Source organism: Chelonoidis abingdonii, chromosome 5 (genome assembly GCF_003597395.2).
Source record: "Chelonoidis abingdonii isolate Lonesome George chromosome 5, CheloAbing_2.0, whole genome shotgun sequence".
Taxonomy (NCBI): domain Eukaryota; kingdom Metazoa; phylum Chordata; order Testudines; family Testudinidae; genus Chelonoidis; species Chelonoidis abingdonii.
Window position 1 is genome coordinate 137,269,176 of NC_133773.1, and position 18,318 is coordinate 137,287,493.

General features: G+C 44.9%; 1 protein-coding gene across 2 annotated transcripts in view; it reads right to left on the minus strand.

Moving 5' to 3' along the window:
• CTNNA2 (catenin alpha 2) overlaps positions 1-18,318 on the minus strand; it is an 826,679-nt gene that overhangs the window by 642,602 nt on the left and 165,759 nt on the right. The gene's annotated exons all lie outside the window — the stretch shown is intronic.

Below are 18,318 nucleotides of genomic sequence, written 5' to 3' on the forward strand. Positions count from 1 at the left end.
TTATAAGGCAGGTTTTCTAATCCTTTAGTCATTCTCATGGCCCTTCTTTGAACCTTCTCCAATTTATCAACATTGTTCTTAAATTGTTGACACCAGAACTGGACACAATGCTCTAACAGCAGTTGCACCAGTGCCAAATACAGAGGTGAAATAAAAGACAGTTACTCACCTTTGTAACTGTTGTTCTTCGAGATGTGTTGCTCATATCCATTCCATTTAGGTGTGCACGCGCCGCATGCACGTTCGTCGGAAGATTTTTACCCTAGCAACACTCGGTGGGTCGGCTGGGCACCCCCTGGAGTGACGCCGGCATGGCACCTGATATATATCCCTGCCGACCCAACTGCCTCTCAGTTCCTTCTTGCCGGTTACTCCAACAGCGGGGAAGGAGGGCAGGTTTGGAATGGATATGAGCAACACATCTCGAAGAACAACTGTTACAAAGGTGAGTAACCATCTTTTCTTTTTCGAGTGCATGCTCATATTCATTCCAGTTAGGTGATTCCCAAGCCTTACCTAGGCAGTGAGGTCGGAGTGAGATGTGGCAGAATGCAAAACTGCTGAGCCAAAGGCTGCATCATCTCTTGACTGTTAAACCAGAGCATAATGTGAAGCAAAGGTGTGGATCGAGGACAAGGTAGCTGCGCGACATATTTCCTGGATTGGTACATGAGCCAGGAAGGCAACAGATGAAGCCTGAGCCCTGGTAGAATGTGCGGTGAGATGGCTCGAGGGAACATCAGCCAAGTCATAACAAGTGCGGATGCACACCGTCACCCAAGAGAAGATCCTCTGGGAGGAGACAGGTAGGCCCTTCATTCGGTCTGCCACTGCGACGACGAGTTGGGGCAATTTACAAAAGGGCTTCGTCCATTCGATATTAAATGTGAGCACCCTACGGACATCTAGGGAGTGCAACTGTTGCTCCCATCGTGAGGAGTGCGGCTTAGGGAAGAAGACCGGAAGGAAGATGTCCTGATTGATATGGAAGGCCGATAGCACTTTAGGGAGGAATGCTGGGTGTGGTCGCAACTGCACCTTGTCCTTGTGAAACACAGTATACGGTGGGTCCACCGTGAGCACCCGAAGCTCGGAGACTCGTCTGGCCGATGTAATGGCTACGAGGAAAACTGTCTTCCAGGACAGGTATGGCAGCGAGCAAGTTGCAAACGGCTCGAATGGTGGAGACATAAGTCCGGTTAAGACCAGGTTGAGGTCTCAGGTAGGGGCAGGGCAGCGTAATTGGGGGTATAGGTGTTCCAAGCCCTTGAGAAACCTGGAAACCATAGGGTGTGAAAACACGGAGGGGCCACTCTCCCCTGGGTGGAAGGTAGAAATGGCCACCAAGTGCACCCTCAATGATGATACTGCTAGGCCCTGCTGTTTGAGAGACCAGAGGTATTCCAGGATGGTGGGGATCAAGACCTCGGTGAGAATAACATTTTGCGTTTCACAACATCAGGAAAAACACTTCCACTTGGCCAGATATGTAGACCGAGTGGAAGGTTTCCTGCTCTCCAAGAGTATTTGTTGTACTGAGGCAGAGCAGCGTAACTCTGATTGGCTTAACCACGCAGGAGCCATGCTGTGAGGTGAAGGGACTGCAGGTCTGGGTGGTGAAGTCTGCCATGGTCCTGAGTTATGAGGTCTGGGTGAAGAGGCAGGGTAATTGGGCTGGCTATCAACAGGTCGAGCAACATGGTGTACCAGTGCTGCCTGGGCCACCCTGGGGCGATCATGATCAAGTGATCTCCGTCCCTGTGGAGCTTTAGCAGGACCCTGTGAACCAGCGGGAATGGTGGAAAGGAGTAAAGCAGTTGGCTCATCCACGGTATCAGGAAAGTGTCCGAGATCAAGCCGGGGGAGAGACCTTGGAAGGAGCAGAACATCTGGCATTTCCTGTTCTCGCGGGAAGCGAAGAGGTCTATGCGGGGAAATCCCCACTTCCGGAAAACAGAATGAATAATGTCCGGACAGATCAACCACTCGTGAGAGCAGAAGGATCTGCTGAGTCGATCCGCCAGAGTGTTCAGAATCCCTGGGAGAAAGGACACTACTAGGTCTATCGAGTGGGCTATACAAAAGTGCCAGAGTTGAATGGCTTCCTGAGAAAGGGAGGAGGACCGTGTCCCCCTGTTTGTTTATGTAATACATGGCCGTTGTGGTGTCTGTGAACACTGAGACACAATGGCCTTGCAGATGCTGTTGAAACGCCTGGCACGCAAGGCGGACTGCTCTCAACTCTCGGACATTGATGTGCAAGGCCAGTTCCAAAGGCCTTGAGTGCGAAGATGTCCGAGGTGAGCACCCTAGCCGAGAGATGACGCATCCGTTGTCAGGGCCATAGAAGGCTGGGGTGGATGGAACGGCATCCCTGCACACACCAGGGAGGGTGTCAACCACCAGTCAAGGGAGCCTAGGAGTCTCGGGTGAACCGTGAGGATCCTGTCTATACTGTGTCTCCCCAGGTGGTATACTGAGGAGAGCCAAGTTTGAAGGGGACGTAGGTGTAGCCTGGCATGCTTGGTCACGAATGTGCAGGCAGCCATGTGACCCAGGATGCCAAGACAAGTTCAAGCTGAAATGGTTGGGAATTTTTGTAGGCCTTGTATAATCGATATCATTGCGTGAAACCGCGGCTGTGGCAAGCAGGCCCTGGTGAGATTGGAGTCCAGAATGGCCCCAATGAACTCCATTCTTTGTGTGGGAACCAGAGTAGATTTCTCTAGGTTGATCATCAGGCCTAGTTGGATGAATAAGTCCTTGACGATGCCCACATGCCGCGTTACTTGGGTCTCGGAGGCCCCGCGAATGAGCCAGTCATCGAGATACGGGAAGATGTGTATGCGTTGATGACAGAGGGAGGCGACGACTATGACCATACACTTTGTGAACACTCTTGGGGCTGTGGAGAGGCCAAACGGAAGGACCGTACATTGGAAATGTTGATGGTTGACCACAAACCTGAGGTACCGTCTGTGCGGAGGATAAATGGCAATGTGAAAATACGTGTCCTTCATATCGAGGGTGGCATACCAGTCTCCAGGATCCAAGGATGGGATGATGGTCCCCAGGGATACCATGCGGAACTTCAACTTTATCAAGAACTTGTTGAGTCCCCGCAGGTCTAGAATTGGTCTGAGACCTCCCTTCGCCTTGGGAATTAGGAAATAGCGGGAGTAGAACCCCTTGCCCCTGAAGTCCTCCAGTACCTCCTCTATAGCTCCCATGGCAAGGAGGGACCTCACCTTCTGCAAGAGGATTTGCTCATGAGAGGGGTCCCTGAAGAGGGACAAGGATAGGTGGTGGGGGGGGCGAAATAAACTGAAGGTGGTATCCAAATTCTACCGTGCGTAAGACCCAACGATCTGAAGTTAGTTGGGTCCATGCAGGGAGGAAAAAGGAGAAGTAGTTGCAAAAGGAAGGGAAAGGATCCTGCTGAACAACTGGTACGTCACCCTCGGGCGTGCCTTCAAAAGTTTGGTTTAGGTCCCGCGGGCGGTTTGGCGGGGCGTGATTCTGACCCCCTTGGGGTCCGGACTGCCGTCTACGATTGCCTCAACCACATCTCCTGTCGAAGTCCTGCCACTGTCTAGGCGGGGGTAAGGGCGCTGAGGCTGGGGTCGGAAGAGTCTGCGCTGAGTCTGCGGTGTGTGCATCCCGAGCCAGCGCATGATCACCCTATTGTCCTTCAGACTTTGCAGCCTAGGGTCAGTGTTTTCTGAAAATAGGCCCTGACCTTCGAAGGGCAAGTCCTGTATCGTATGCTGCAATTCAGGTGGAAGGCCTGACACCTGAAGCCATGATATTTGCCTCATGGCAATTCCTGAAGCAAGCATTCTGGCTGCGGAGTTGGCTGCGTCTAACAAGGCCTGGAGAGAAATTCTCGCCACCTTCTTTCCTTCCTCCAAAAGTGCTGCAAACTCTTGATGTGAGTCTTGGCGGACTAACTCTGTGAATTTCTCAACCGCCGCCCAGGTGTTATAGTTATAGCAGCTAAGCAGGGCTTGTTGGTTTGCCTCCCTGAGTTGGAGGCCCCCCGCAGAGTAGATTTTACATCCCAATAAATCCATGCGCCTTGCCTCCTTTGCTTTTGGGGCAGGGGCTTGCTGGCCTTGGCGCACCCTTTCGTTAACCGATTGGATGACGAGGGAGCAGGGAGGAGGGTGTACGTACAGGTACTCGTACCCCTTAGAGGGCACCATGTACTCCCTCTCAACTCCCCTAGCTGTGGGCAGAATAGATGCTGGAGACTGCCAGATGGTACCAGCCTTCGCTTGGATCGTCCGAATAAATGGTAAGGCCACCCTTGTGGGAGTGTCAGTTGACAAAATATCTACCACCAGGTCCTCTATCTCTGGAACCTCCTCCACCTGGAGGTTCATATTCAGGGCCACCCGTCTCAGGAGATCTTGATGTGACCTTAGGTCAATTGGAGGAGGGCCCAAGGAGGATGTCCCCGCCACCGCTTCATCTGGAGAAGAAGAGGAGGAAAGGCCAGGGACAATCGGGTCCTCTGTTCTCTCGTGGACTTGGGCAATGTCCGGCTCTGGTGGGACCTGAGGGTCTGGTGCCTGAATAGGAGCATCCTCCATACCTGCAGGAGGGGGGGCAGCTAACAGTAGCCTTCGGCACCTGGTGCTCCGACGGTATGGAGTGTGATAGCACTGGAGGTCCACCTTGGGCTTGGTGATATGCCCAAGGTGTCCAGAAGGACCACTGACAAGGTCCTTGGTCTTGAGCCTGGGTCTCTTGGAAGACACGGCTGCAGACATCTAAGTCATGGTCCTGTGCATAGGAAGCACTGTCCGCATGGGATGACATAGATGCATGGTGAGACGGCCAAGGAGGAGCTGAAAACCCCTGAGAATGGTCTCCATCCCTGGGTAGTCTGTCTGTATGCTGCAGCAGAGAGCGGTACCGGTCGCTATACCGGTACTGGGAACGAGACCGGGAGTGCGACCAGAATGGTGCCGGAAGGTCAACCGGGACCTCGAAGCCTGACGCCGGGAGCAGCTGCGAGAGGAGCGGTGCTGTGAGCTTGATCGGTACCGAGAGTACCGGGCCGGCGAATGGGGTCCTGAATGGTGCTGTGAGTGCGACCGGTACCAGGACTGCGAGCAGTGTCGGAACCAGGATCAGCGATGGGACTGAGAACGCCAGCGGGACCGCGATCGTGATCGGTGCCTCTCAGCGGTGCCGAGGGAGGATGGTCTCAGTAGGGCAGGCTTGCCTATGGACTGTATAACCCGTACCAGTGGTGCCGGGGGTTGAGGCAGCGCAGACTCCGTCAGTGCAATCAGTTCTCTTGCAGTACAGAATGTCTCTGGTGTGGAGAGAATAGTAAGCTCAAACACGGCGCATGCCGGGGAGCTGTCAGGCACCAGACTCGACGGCTCTTGTGGGACTGGAATTGACGGTGCTGAAGTTGTCGGTGCCACGGCAGTTGTTGGTGCCGGGCGGTCCAACTTAGGCGGGTGCTCCGACTGCAGCGTGGACACGGAAGCCGCAGGAGTCTTATGTTTTTTTACCTGCGGGGAGAGGGAGCAGTGCCGAGCAGACATCTGGGCCAGCGATGGTTGGTGCCGAGGGGCCTTAGCGGTACCGGTGCGCTTCGGTGCCGAAGATGCACTTCTTCCCAGTGCGGACTGTCCGACGCTCGGTGCTGAAGGTGGAGGAGTAAGAGCTGCCTCCATCAGGAGCTGTCTGAGATGAAAGTCCCACTCCTTTTTGGTCCGCGGCTTGAAGGCCTTGCAAATGTGACATTTATCTGACAGGTGGGATTCCCCAAGGCACTTAAGGCAGGAGTCGTAAGGATCTCCTGTAGGCATCGGCTTGTGACAGGCCGAGCACAGTTTGAAACCCGGTGAACCGGGCATGGGCCTCGGCACTGGATGAGGGAAAGGGGCTCATCCCCAAACCCCTCTTAACTATATACACTAACTATGTTAAAGAAAATAATAAACTAACTGCAAGTATAGAAATTTGAACTATATACACAATAACAACGAGAAAACTTCGAGTAGCTAGGGAGATGGAAATCAGCTAAGCCGCGCTCCACTGTTCCAATGACCAACACGGGTGGTAAGAAGGAACTGAGGGGCGGTTGGGTCGGCAGGGGTATATATCCAGCGCCACGCCGGCGCCACTCCAGGGGGCGCCCAGCCGACCCACCGAGTGTTGCTAGGGTAAAAATCTTCTGACGAACGTGCTCGCAGCGCGCGCACACCTAACTGGAATGAATATGAGCAAGCACTTGAAGAAGAACTTCTCTTCTCCTACCCAAGATTCCCCTGTTTATGCCTCCAAGGATCATATTAGTCCTATTGGCCACAGTGTTGCACTGAGAGCTCATGTTCAGTGGATTAGACATCATAACCCACAAATCTTTTTCAGAGTCACTGCTTCTTAGGATAGAGTCCTCCTTTAACTTGTAAATATGGCATACATTCTTTACCCCTAGGTGTATACATCTACATTTACAACTCGGCCACTTATTTTAATGTCTTTAATATGGATTTACGTGCCTAATATGAGGCTCCTGAGTTTTCAAATGTAGTCCCAAATGTCCAGAAAATTATACTGATAATAAGGAACAGAGATTTTTTACTGCTTATATCTTGATCCATATCCAGCCCAGGTTGGGAGAGCCCAAATTTTAGTAACATTCAAACATTTGAAGAGATAGTGTTAAGAAGCAAAGTCCAGAAAGAAACAGTATTGAAGTAATGCCACAATCGAGCAATGAAATATAACACAAAAGTTGGCAGCAGTCGAAAAAGCAACATTTTTCTGGGATGAAAAATGGTATTACTTGTATTGTGGTGGTGTCTAAACTTTGGCCACTTTCCAGACACAAAGGAAGATGCAGCCCCTGCTGAAAAGACTATGCAAGCTAAAAAGCATTTTTAGTTTTATTACTTCAATGTACACATACTAAGGTAGGACAGTAGTTGATGCTGCAGTAATGGTCCCATTTTTGCACTGAAGACATTTTAACTTAAGAATACTGTTCATGCTTTCACATTTATTTAGTATTAGGTCCCATTGACAATTAGAATTTGTTGCAAACATGTTGAGTAACTTGAGTAAGATTTTTTGGAGATTTTGGAGGTTTAGAAAATATTGCACACTGTATCTAAGGTGCCTTTCTGCCATTCCGCCTGCCCAAAGAAATCACATTACATCACATAATTCAAATCATTCAAGTTCTATACAACAGGCTAATATACTTTAGGAACTAGCATAAGCATGCTGGGCACCTCTGTTGAGGTGTTCCATTATCAGGTGCTTAAACCGTGAATGAAAAAGCAATGGAATTACTGCTGAGTCACAATTGCAGGTGGATTTAAATAGCTCTAATCAGGATATACAAGGTTGTTTGGGTGACCATAAGGGTATGTACTGCAGAGTTAACATGCATTATTATCTGGATGTTAAACCCTAACCTCTCCCTAACATTCTCAAGCAAAATCTTTGTACTCAAGTCTGTATCTGCTTTGGACCTGGGCTTACTATGCCAGTTGGGGATACAAGTTAGAGCACAGGTTTCTCCAACTCACTTAGCAGTCTGGATATCCACACACAGGTTTGGCAAACTCAGAGCCCATGTTTATTTGTTTATTTCTTTTTATTTTAAGCAGAATTTCAACTTTGAATTTCCATACTTTTAAAAGTTGATTTCACTGTTTATATCATGGCCTAATTCCAGATTAACAAAGAAACACAATAAATTACTCATACAAGATTAGTAAAAACAGATTTCAAATGCAGTTGGCAGTGAAACTAATTGACCTTATACTTTCAGTAAAAAAGATACTGCAGAAATTGGCATGGTTAAACTGAGGGAAAAGAAAATAAGGCTGGGATCTGAGCTTAATTATACCCTTGATGGGGGACGGATGTGACAGAGCATGTATGACCAATTGGCACTGCTGGCTAAAGGATTCTGAGCTTCAATGCATGGGGCACATGACCACAGAAGTGGAACACACAGACTAGCACTCAGAGAAAAATTAGGTCTGTTGCTGCCAGCGTACTTCAGATAATACATACACAGGGAGAAAACATAAAATAAGGAAAAGCTGGACAATAAAGGAATGTCATCAGAAAGTTTCTATGTCGAGAAGAAGCACTAACAAACGTTGCAGCAGGGGCAACCAAAGACAAAGGAGCCCAATGGTTCAAAAATAAATTACTATAGTAACATATAGAATTTTTTGTTCTTAGAAAAATTACATAACTACTATGAATGGGCAGAGACAGAGGACACACTTAACTTCTTCCTGTCCCCAAAACATTAAGTATTCCGTTAAAAAAATATCAAACATAATCTTGTTGATTGGTATAGTGTACCATTCTGCACATCCTACCATGATAAAGAAACAACTAAACAAAAACAAAATCACCTCCACAAAAATTTAATATACTGATTTTGTTAAATCTTAATGAAAATGGTCCTTTATTATGGATATAACAGCATAATATTAAGTTTGCATTAATTATTTCAATGGAAATTATTAATCTTCAAAATAGTCACCCATCCTTACAGAACTGATTTCAAGGAATTTCACTAAAATAATATACACGTTGGGTACTTTTATTTCAAATTTTCCCCCACCATTGCAATGCTAATATGTGAAGATATTGAGGGCAGAGCTGGGTTATACATTTTCCAACAAAACAGTTTAATTAGAAAATGCAGATTTGTAGAACTCAAAATGTTTTGCAGAAACATCATGGGTCTGATGAACTTCAATGGGAGGTTTCTATGGGAAACCTGCCACCTCTCCAGGCTGCTGGAATCTTCCAGACTCCTGGTCATGGATCTAGGAACCTGAGAACCCAGGAGCCCCAGCTTTACCCAGGGCTCAGCTTCTGGCTCCACAAGCTTCAAGTTTCCAAGCCAAGTACAAAATACATCGGAAGGACAGAACAGATCACGCTGATGAGGCAGTAGCACTATTTGTGAAAGAAAGCATAGAATCAAATGAAGTAAAAATCTTAAATGACCTAAACTGTACCATAGAATTTCTTTGTATAGTAATTACATGTTCTCATAATAGGGATATATTACCAATCACCTGTGACTGTGAATGGTGATTGGTGATAGTGACTGTGAAATCCTTAGGGAGATTACAGAGGCTATAAAAATAAACTCAATAATAATGGGGGATTTCAGTTATCTCCATATTAACTGGGTACACATCATCTCAGTAGGGATGCAGAGATAAAGTTTCTTGACACTTCAAATGACTGCTTCTTGGAGCAGCTAAGTCCTGGAACCAACAAGAGGAGAGGAAATTCTTCATTTAGTCTTAAATGGAGCACAGGATCTGGTTGAAGAAGTGAATATAGCTGGACTGCTTGCTAATAGCGACCTTAATGTAATTAAATTTAACATCCCTGCTGAGGGGAAAAACACCAAAGCAGCCCAACATTGTAGCATTTAATTTAAGAAAGGGTTACTCCTCAAAAATAAGGAAGTTAATTAAACAGAAATTAAAAGGTATAGTGCCAAAAGTGAAATTCCTGTGAGCTACATGGAAACTTTTTTAAAACATCTGTAACCCTTCTGCCCTTCTGAGTTGGCAGCAACAAGGGCCGAGTTCAGTATCCAGGGGTTCCGTTTCAATAATACAATGTATAACTGGCTCGAGCCCCCACCCAGTGACCTGGGACACTTATATACCACAGCCCCTAGGCGCCTCTAGGAGGCAATACTTCCCCTCTCGCAAGCATGGAGTCCGAGTGTAGCAAAATCCTTTTAATAAGGGAAGGAAACAATGCAGCATCCCATTGGAGAAACACCACAAACAAGATTATAACGCAAACTATAAGCAAAAACCCACCTCCAAGTACGTTTGGCAATGTCCTTTCCCCCTTAGGGTCTTAAGCCCAATCACCCCAAAGTCCAACAACCCGAAAGTCTCTGTTCAGTGCCACCCCAGAATTCAAAAGTTTATCTGTAGAGTTTTACCTCCCCAACCTGGGTGGAAATTGGGGAGGGAGTCCACACAAGGTGTTAAAGGGCACCTTACTTGGGCCACAGCCAACTGCTCCGCCTCTCCGTGGAGTTCTGCTGCAGCCTTCACGACAACCATCTCCACTACACCAGCTGTGCCGCTCCTCCAGCTGTCCCTGCAAACTGCTTCACTCTGCTCACTGTTCCATGGGCTGCTCCAACATGCTGCAAACTGCTCCGCTCTGCCAGCCGCTTAACGATAGCTCTTCAGGCTCCCCCACTAGTTAACACAGCACTCAGTGATCTCAACTCAGCTCTTTCAGTGATTTCAGCTCCTAGTAGGGGAGCCCTGGTGCTGGTGCACCATTGGCCCAACAGCAACTCAGGTCAGCAGTCTGTAGATGAACTCCTTATGGAATCAAAATTAGCTCTACTCTTTTACAGTGGAGAGAGGAGGATGTGCAGTTGGTGTTCCAGGCCCTCAAAAGGGGCCCATACCATCAGGTACACACACCAGTCCCCAACCTCTCTCAATTCACTGGGTTTTGAAACCCATGTCCCTTGTCTAGCAAGTACTACCTAATTTAGGTTGAGTCATTTTTGTCATAAAGCAGTCTCATAGTTCCTCATTCACATAATTAGGGTGACAGTACTCTTTTTTTCTCCTGCCCCAATAACAAAGAAATTGGGGATCCCAGCTGTCAAAATAACCATCCCAGGCTGCTGTGGGCTTATGCTAGGTGGGGAGGGTGTGCCAATGCAAATATCTGGAATTCCTTTCCACACTCCTTGAGATTCTTTCCACACTCCCCATAATTCACCACCAGATGTCAGGGTAGAGCTCATCCTGACTCTGCTTACACATCATAATAGAGGCTCAATTTAAATGTATTCCCCAAATTAAAAAAAACATAACAAGAGACCCAAAGAAGTGCAACTGTGGCTAAACAACAAAGTAAAAGAAGCGGTGAGAGACAAAAAGGCATTTTTAAAAAGTGGAAGTTAAATCCTAGTGAGGAAAATAGAAAGGAGCATAAACTCTGGCAAATGAATTGTAAAACATATTATTAGGAAGGCCAAAAAAAAAAAATAATTTGAAGAACAACTAGCCAAAGACTCAAAAAGTAATAGCAAAAAAAATGTTTAAATACATCAGAAGCAGGAAGTCTGCTAAACAACCAGTGGGGTCACTGGATGATCGAAGTGCTAAAGCAGCACTCAAGGATGATAAGGCCATTGAGGAGAAGCTAAATGAATTCTTTCCATCAGTCTTTTCGGCTCAGGATGTGAGGGAGATTCCCAAACCTTAGCCATTCTTCAAATCTGAGGACTTGTCCCAGATTGAGGTGTCACTAGAGGTGGTTTTGGAACAAATTGATAAACAGTAATAAGTCACCAGGACCAGATGGTATTCGCCCAAGAGTTCTGAAGGAACTCAAATGTGAAATTGCCGAACTGTAGTTTGCAACTATAATTTAAATCAGCTTCCGTATCAAATGCCTGGAGGATAGCTAACGTGAAGACAATTTTTAAAAGGGCTCCAGAGGTGATCCCAGCAATTACAGGCTGGTAAGCCTGACTTCAGTACCAGGCAAACTGGTTGAAACTATATAGTAAAGAACAAAATGGCTCCAGGGAGACTTTGCCATGTATGACCCGTTTGAAAAATGTGGTGTTAATTATGGAGGGGCTGGCTCTGTCTGACATTAAGTATGTCTGGTAAGCTGCTGGCAAAAGACGCACATGGAAAAACCCCAAACCACAAGCCTGCAGGTGTTGACTGACAAGACACCAAAGTGCTCAAAACAGCTCCTTATGTAGCCACAAATGGTCATAGCAGTTGTAAACAGAAACAAGGGGCGAGGATTTAAGCAGAGAAATTAGAGGGTAATCATTGGGCCGAGACCGAAACTAGAACTGCCTGCCTGGGGAGTAGGAGGGCTGGTGATTACAACAGGGGAAATGTGAAAGGATCTTGATGCTCATTCCTCGGGATATGGCGGGGGATGAACAGATGGTACAGCTATGCCTCTGCAGGGTGTAGCTGAGCTCCTGCTACAATGAACTGAGCCATAACCAAAGACTCTAGTCTCTGTGTGTTCCCGTGTGTGTCCGCTGGTCATGTCTGAAGATATTCATCATCATTCTTTATATCAGTTTCCCTTTTTAGTGGCTCATTTCTTCATTACCTATATCTCTTTTGTGTAATTTCAAGTGGCCTAGAGTGAGACACATTAGAAGCCAGTTATTTTCTTTGACAGACTTTCAATTACACGTCTGCAAACACATGTACCTACACTCACTCTCTTTCCCTCGCCCCCCCCCATTAGTTGTCTGCCCTCCATTCATCTTTTTTCAATCCATTTTATGCTATCCTATATAATCTGCTAACATGGAATCTGAATGTGTATCCTTACATTATGTCCTCTAATTAAAGATGCGCCTTTGTCTTTCTATACAGCTAAGGGGGAAAACAAAAGAGGTAGAAGAGAGGAGATTCTTCCTCCTGTCCCAAAGAGTCACACCAGCAGAAAAGCCTTCTTTTGTTTCAAGCTGCTCTAAGTATAGTAATATCCTAGATGAAGAATTTTTTGATGCCTACAAAACTATGTAAAAGATTTAAAAACTGTTAACATAAAACAAATGATAATACATCATGTTTCAGAGATGCTTCTAAATCACAGGCAGACATGAACATGAATAAGGAAAATATGCTATTTATTTCAATTTTGTTGTCACTGGCAGAATTTTTCTGCACTGTCCAATACATGTATATAAAGACAGGTCTCCAAAAAGAGTATATTCATCAGCTCTAGGAATTATTTTTGGGAAGGTCTCTGGCCTGTGTTACATGGAAGGTCAGACTAGATGCTCAAAATGATCTCTTCTGGCCATGGATTCTCTGAATCTTTTACCAGTGGGTCTTAACCTTTTCCATACCAGGATTCCTTTTCTCATGCCAGGAACTGGAGACTTCCTCCCATCCAGCTGGGACTTTTCCCTTCTTTAGTAATATGAGAAAAGCACTTTGGTTGTAACCCACTGACATGTTGTTCAGAGCTATTGAGAACCCATAATCTAGATAAAGATTAATCATCTAGATCAGAATACAAATGCAGGCTTTGCAGAGGATGATGAATTGGCATCACTATGATTTTTATTTTTTTTTTTTTTTTTAGAACCCTCAGAGCTGTTATCAGTCCAAAAAGAAGCACCATGCACTAGGAATTACTGTTTTCCACTCCGGCCTCAGGCTTTTGCTGTCTTTTTATATTACTGAATTGTGAACAAAGACATCTCAAACAATAAATCTCTTTTACAATGAAATGCTGATCTTTAAACCATGATCATAGTTTCATTTATAAATGAGAGGGGGGTTTTGTACTTCAAATGTGTAAAAAGAGACTTTTTCCATTTCGTTGGCAAAAATTTCTACAGATTTCTGGTTTGCAATAAATTTCACTATTTCAGAATTTGGTTTTTTTCTCATTTGGCATGGATCCTAGAAGCTCTGAGAGCTGTAGTGTTACCAGACTACCAAGGTCCCTGGCAGAGAGTCTGGAAGCCCTGGCATACTGGTGTCACTCTGGAGCCATATATTCTTGGAAGGGTCCCTAAAAGCTGGCAGGGAACCAGGCAGGTGTCTGTTGCAACTCTGGCAAACAGGGTTGTATGAGAAACCTGCCTGTGATTAGGCAAAATTTATCAAACCATTTTCATGCTACAGGCACAGATTTTCCAACAATTGACCTGCACTGACTGCTAACTTTTAAACAATGGCTTACAAATTTTAAACAATGGACAGACAATAGCTCCAAATGTGGAAGGCATGAACTAGCAATATCTGACAATTTTCAAAACAAAGCCAAGTCATTGCTAGTAGGTTTTTATGCAGAGGGTTGATAATTCCGAAAACAACAAAGCAACATCATTCACCTTTGAACAAAGGAGAGATTTGGAGCTTAACTGCAGCCTGAGATCAATATCATAGGTACTTTCATTCTACTGAACATGACAATAAAGAGGAAAAAATAAATACTTAGAACACATGTAACTCCACCCACCCCCCCAAGGTTGGCTACTATTCCAATAACTCATCATCCTCATCAACATGGAAAATCCCAAAGGGACATGGTCTTCTTGCAAATTAAGGACTACCCAGATTGATCTCTGGCAAGATGTTTAAGGTAGTCTGATTATATGTTCAATTTATGTCTCTCACTGACAATCCTGTTGCATCACTGAAGCTTTTGATACACACACATTCAACAGCCATGTGGCAGTGTTCCTTGGTACAAAAGTTTCCGAATTTGCAGATCTTTCATTCTTCTAGTATGTCCATACCAAGGAAACTGCCAAAACCAAGCCAGTACTGATGGTGACTGTTGGTTTCAGCTTAAAATATCCTCACTTTGGATCTTGTCCTGACACTTGGAATGGAGCAACTGATGGAAACAACAGTCTGCTGTTCGTCAGCCTTCTTCAGCACCCATGTTTTATTTCCATGCAACAGAGTTGGTGTAACTGTGATTCCATAGATCCACAGCTTTGTAGCAAGCTGTCATGACTGGGCAGTAAGCGGCCAGATCTAGTAATCAGAGCCAGAGCCTGCAGCCCCAAGAGAAGAGTCAAGAGTCAGGCTGGGTCAGGATATCAAGAGGTCAGAGTCATGAAACAAACTGGAGATCAGAAACATGAATCAGATGCCGGGAGTCACACCGGGTTTGGATGCTAGGAAATCAAGCCAGGGGAGTAGGAGTGGGAGCAAGGAAGCACAAGGCACAGAGTCTAGAAGAGGGTGGAGCCCAGTTCCTACTGCTGGCTTAAATAGGCACAAACTTGATGTCACAAGATTCCTACAGAGACCAAGGAAGGGCTTAAAACATGGCGGCAGCTGCTGCTATATCACTGTCCAAATCTTTTGAACATCTTCCAGCACTCTCTGTGATGCCTCCCAAGCATTTCCCACCTGCCCAATGTCCCTTCCAGACAGGTTAATACTGAGCTGGGAGCTATTTTATAGTAATGACCAGAGATTAGTTTTATCTGGAATAATGACCAGAGCAATGCACACTGCTTTGGGCCAGACCAGATCAACCATCAGCTGCATCAAAACATCAAACTGAGCCAACAAGACAAAGTCTTGAAGAAGTGTGTTCACCTCAATGCCACTTACAGTTGAGTCCTCGAGCTTATCCATCAACCAATTTATGCTGATACTGAATATTTGTGAGAGACCACAGCCTTGTCAAACTCTTGTGGAGATAGGAAACCATGCTGTTTATCTGCCATTGACTCAAATCCAGCTGTCCATTGTGTTACAGAGCTCTGTCAATGACATTATTGCAACAGACAATTGAGGAACATCTTAAAATGATCTTTCCACTGATGCAACTGATGCTGCAGACTCTGGCTGACAGATAATTCAGATGGCACTACCGGACAAGCTGGTGCCACCTTCCCTTGCAAACACCTCAAAGTTGAATAGAGGGTGTAGAGCTCATGCTTGGTGGCATTCTGTTGTAAACTGACTGGATGAATAAACCACCAGTAACTCCAAACACATTATCTCTAAATAGCCATGTTTTTGAGTCATGCAACCTAAGACCAATGTGTTATCTACAAATTTTATCCGTGATGATTCTATGTTTTCTTCCAAGTCATTGATAAAACATTAAAGAGCACAGGTCCAAGAATGGGTCTCTGAGGGACACCACTGGAAACATACCCTCTTGATGACAATTCCTTATTTACAATTACATTCTCATACCAATCCATTAGCCAGGTTTTAATCCATTTAATGAGTGCCATGTTAATTTTACAATCGTTCTAGTTTTTTTAATCAAAATGTTGAGTAATACCAAGGAAAACACCTTACAGAAGTCTAATTTATTTAGTCAAACACTACTACCTTAATCAACCAAATTTGTAATCTCATCAAAAAAAGATATCAAGTTAGTTTGACAGAATCTACTTGCCATAAAAAAATGCTGATTGGCATAAATTATATTACCCATCTTTAATTCTATATTAATTAAGTCTCATATTAGCCACTCCATTACCTTGCCTGGGATCGATGTCAGGCTGACAGGCCTATAATTACCTGGATCATCCCATTTACCCATTTTAAAAATTGGCACATTAGCTTTCTGCCAGTTTTCTGGAACTTCCCCAGTGCACCAAGATTTACTGAAAATCAACATAAATGGTCCAATGAACTCCTCAGCCAGCCAACTTTTAGGAGCCTAAAACATCACTGGGAATAATGACTAGGCTCCAGAGGTGAAAGTGGGCTGGTACATACCTCAGAGGTTAAAGCGCTGCTGACCAGGGGTGTGGGGGACAAAAGGGGCAGATGCTCTGGGCCCCAGTGATTTAAAAGGGGCCAAGGGTTCTGGCCATCGCCACCACTACTGCAACAGTGGCCGGGGTTCTGGGCCCTTTAAATCACCGCCGAAGCCCTGGAAGGTGCAGTCTGGGCAGCACAGAAGGGGAGGCTGAATCCTAGCCCCACCCCTTCTGCCCTGCCTCTTCCAGGGGCCTGGAGTCGGGTCCCTGAACCAGTAAGTCTTTTACTTTCACCCTTGCTAAGCCCTATACCATAGCTGAGAGAGAGATAGGCACATAGAGAATGGGATTCCCAAAACCCAGCATGCTAGGCAGCTCCCTGCATAAGCTAGACAAAGGGAGATCCCAAGGAGAGGGCTGTGTCCTAAATCCTGACCCTCTCAGGGACAGCAGTACCTAAAGCTGGGCTGCATGTCCCTCTGCTTGGGATTCTCAGTTGTAGAATCTTGCAGTTAGGTGCCTACAACTTTTTGACAAGAAGCTGACAGAGTTGTGGGGGGATAGGGGGCTGAGGAAATGTAAATCAGACCTCACACTTGTGTTAGGCAGAGGAACACCTATCTTCTCACCCATTTTGAAGCACACTGACACTTAGGTGTCCAGAAGCCTAAAGGGGAGCAACAGTGCACATGTTTAGGAGAAGGAACATAGTTGCCTAGGGAACTTTTACTGCAAGAACCTAGGTGCTGAGTAAGTTTAGGAACCTATGGAGTTTGGTGACAGCTGACCAGGAGTTTTGTGAAACTTAGTGGGGCCCTAATTCTGGGATTTAAGTGCCTAAAAGGGCAGTCAAGTCCTTTTATGAGTCTAACCCAATAAATTAAGACTTTTACAGGATTAAAAAACTGGTAAAAAAAATAAGGTAAAACTTGTAAAACATGTTTATTTCATTGAATTTATTCTATACACATCTATAATGCATATTATAAACATAAAATTCCTGTTGCCAGAGGTAAAAATATTAATTTTAAATAGCATCTCTGAAAGGCTATTAGTATTCTGCAAAACATTTTACCATTTTCCCCGTAATATCCAAGTAAACGTTTCTTGTTCCAGACAGTGGCATTTCTTGAACTCTAAATGTAAATGGTTGTATATTATTCTTCTCTTCTCAAAATACTAATATGTCATCAGTCTGCTAGAAACAGTCAATGACCTGAATAAAGGCAGCCCTGACATTTTAGTATCAGGCCTTTTTTTTTTCTCATTCTTGATATAATGCAGCCTTCCACCTGAATGCACTTATTGCCGACTGATTATACTAATGGTATCTCTCTAAGCATTGTTTTTTCAGAGTGCTCATGGTTCTGAGAAAACTTTGTGTCAAAGTGGAAAAAACATTTTTGTAATTATACATTTCCAATACTTTATTAAGTGAAATTCTTCTGCAAGAATAAAGTTACAAGGGACAGTAATTTGGGTATTATGATTCTTTAACAATGTATTTTTAAAAAAATATAGTCTTATATTCAAAGGTACTAAGGACCTGCAGCTCCAATCTTTCAGGATTCGGTCCTAATACAAAAACAATTCAAAATTTAAAAAATGCCCATAGAAATTTTTTTTAAACATAGTCCAGTGGTCCTCCCACCTATTTAGCCAACACTTTGTTCCCTGCACATCCATCTGACACACTTTGAAACTGGGTAAATAACTCTAGAAATAAGAGATGGAAAAGTCCTATTAAGAATTTATCAACTTACCAGTGCAAGATCATTCCCTACTCCATATTTTCTAGTGCTTTGTCTGGTCTGGATTTAATTGTCCTATGTCACGAGGCTCCCTCCATTTAACTTTGTAGACTACTTCCCAGTCTAATGTATTTTACGATCAGGACTGATATTCCACTTAGAGTTTCCTGTTCTCAAGGTCAGACATATCCTAAGAGTGATTCTAGATTTCTTGGTTCTCTTTGACTAACACATTAAATTTGCTAAGTTTATAAGTAATGTGCAATTTTGTTTGCTTGATGTATAAACTTCCAGCTCTGCGTACTGTAAACTCAC